Genomic DNA, 3,332 nt, shown 5'->3' on the forward strand with positions numbered 1-3,332 from the left:
AACTTTTATTCGCAAAAAAAAAGTCTATGTGTCCTGCGTCGTTGAACGTTTTCGTGGGTCCAGAGATGCTGACATCTGTATTCCTAGATTTATCATTCAATTAATATGTATATAAAAAAAAAAATTCATACAAATTTTTTGAAATGTTTTTACCTACTTGTGTATTTTCCTCTCGAACAATTTGCTAATTTTCAGACGATTAAGTTTTTTTGCAATAATTTCAATAATTAGGTACTTGTAAATGACACATCACTGATTAACCAATAATAATTGTAATTGATTTATATGTTATGTATTTATTTTCAATTGTAACTCGAATACCTTAGTACAGTTCTAGAATGGGCTACCAAAATATATTGTTCATAATCTCAAATAATGTTAGAAATAAAACTCCTTTTTATTGGTTCATGGTTACGTACTTTTGTTGAATTCCCATATTCGTTAATCAATGGGATTACCAAGTAGCAGAGATTAAGTGTGGAAATATTTCAATAAGAATTCTACAAGTGAAAAAAAAAAGTAGTTAGTTTATTACTGGAGTAGATTATAAGAGAAAGAAAGTTTTACATTGCTAAAATACTATATGTTAAGTATACTTATACAAAAAAACATGACGAGGTGGAATAAAAAGTACCGCATAATGGGGGACATAAGCCTACCGAACGGTATGACAGTCGGTGCAATGCCAGAATACTCCGACCATTGCCACATTAACTGGGCTGGAGGTATCGATCAGTACAATGCAGGAATACTCTAACTATGCACTATTCACTTATACTAATACTGTCCGATAGGTTTTTAGGGATGTCTTTCACCTTCCATGCGCAAGTCTGCCCGGGTAGGTCTTGCTGTAGCAAGATCAGGTGAAAAACTGTTGACCTATGGTGGGTCGTACGGCCTTTTATACTCGTGACGGAACCGCAAAGCACAATCGCCGATAACGATACAAAAATGTAATAATATAATCATAGGTATGCAAATTATACATTAATTTAAAAAAATATAATAACAATAGTATGTCATGCGATTAAAATTATAATAATAATAAAAATAACGATATATAAATAATCAATATCAATAACAAGATATTATATAATAGGTAATAATAATAATAATAATATGAGTATAATAATTATATTAAATATGGTTTAAACATATAGGTATAGTTTAAAATGTTTAAATATAAAGAAATTTAGATTTTTTTTTTAAATATTGAATACAAATAAAAAGTTATAAATATTTATTAATTGATAAAAACAAGAGTTACTTAAAACAAATACTACACATCTATACATATTTATAAAATACTTATACATTAAAATATAGCACGGTGTTTACATAAACTTAATAAAAACAATTATTTCCGATAACATAGTCATCTCTCTATTGTTTATTTGTGGAATATAATAATATATAATATTATTATAATAACATTAAAGTATTTAATTTTAATATTTTTAAGTATAAATTTGATTCTAGTGCCTGGTTAGGTTGGGATCTAAATCTCTATTCTCTATTCTTAATACTAAAATAATTACTTGTAGATGAATAATTTAGATTAGAACATAAAACAACATTCAAACAGGGTCACAGATGTCGGACATTGCAGAAACTTAAGTAAACATAAAAACGTATTGAATTACAATATTTAATTAATTTATTAATTCAATTAATCCATACGTTTAAACATTATAATTCATACGTTTATATGACTACATGAGAAATATATACAATTTAGCTGATAATTTCGTAATAAGTGATGAAAATTTAATTATTGTATTTGACTGATTATGTATTAATTTTCACCTAGTTATCATTGTATAATTAATTACCTATTTCAGAATTAAGGGTATTTTATAAAAAGTTTTCCAATACAATATATTTTTTATGAGTAGATTTTTTTTGCTTTTACATACAATGCTAAGTTCAAATATTGATTAAATGTTATAACTTATAAGTATTAGGAACAAAAATATATCTTTTGCTTCATTTAAGAGTTAATTCATCGAAATATTTGTTTAATAATAAACTTAATATTTTACTAAATAATTTAAAACTTTTTGTGAAGAGCATTGACAAATCTACGTGAAAAAAACTACAACATATTCAATGGACGATTTTAAAATTACAGTTTTAAATATTTGTAAACACTTTACACAACGATTTTAAAACTTAATTAAATTAAGTACAATAATAATTATAATTAAATATAGTATAGTATATTATTAACAATAATAAAAAATAAACAATTTAATATTTATGTAGTTTATAAGTTCATTATATTTATTTATAGAAATCAAATAACAAACATTATTTAGTTAGCGTATTATTTTATAATATTAGTTAATAATATTAGTATTATTAATTATATTTATAATTAAGCATTTATCATAAATTATAATATAAATATGAATAAATACTTTAAGTTTTATGTTATGTCCATAGCCAACATACGTTGATTAGAAATAATACTAATTACTAAACACCAAAGTACTATAAATTAATTAATAGGTATATAGCCAGTGGCCTGGCAAGGGTATAGCCAAGTGTGCCTATGAAATCATCACTTTGCTCCGAATTTAAAGTTTTGTATTAATTTAGCTCAAAAGATGTGAACACTGCAGGTCATAATATCGACGTATATTTTAGCGGGTGGTACGAAACGAAAGAACACCGTAAACGGCATAAACGCGCATTCAATTTGTGCTTTTTCACACCTACATATCATTTATTACTTATATATGACCCATACGAGCTAATACCAAACTCAGTTTAGAAAAGTTTTCCGTGCCGTCACTAATTTAACCTTAAACCTAACATGAAGTGATTCAGAAGAAACTTGACGAGCTTTAATATTATTATAATTAATACAAATTAACACTGCACAGAAATAAAGCCACAGAATAAATTAAATATCATTAATTCTATTATTTAAGTTAATGAGACTTTAATTACTAATATTACATGCTTGTGATTTTAATATAATTCTTATGATATAATATGTTCATTGTTATAAATATTAATAATTATTATTTAAAATTTATCACTTGCACACAAACATTGCCATTTATTAAAATACATAAAAAAAAATAGTTGGTGGACTGAACACAGACAAATGAAAACACGTTATCTCGGTGACCCTGATTTTAATATTATATTTTGAGGTAGTTACATGATATTATGCATTATCAAAACAGTTACTTTAAATACAGATTCGTTGCCGTATTAAAAGTATCTATAAATAATTATATATACTTTAGAATCGACTTATTTGGGACACCACATAAAAGGGACAATAATAATAGGGAAAGATTGGCCTAGTCCGGACATGT

This window comes from Rhopalosiphum maidis, chromosome 1 (genome assembly GCF_003676215.2).
Source record: "Rhopalosiphum maidis isolate BTI-1 chromosome 1, ASM367621v3, whole genome shotgun sequence".
Lineage (NCBI taxonomy): Eukaryota > Metazoa > Arthropoda > Insecta > Hemiptera > Aphididae > Rhopalosiphum > Rhopalosiphum maidis.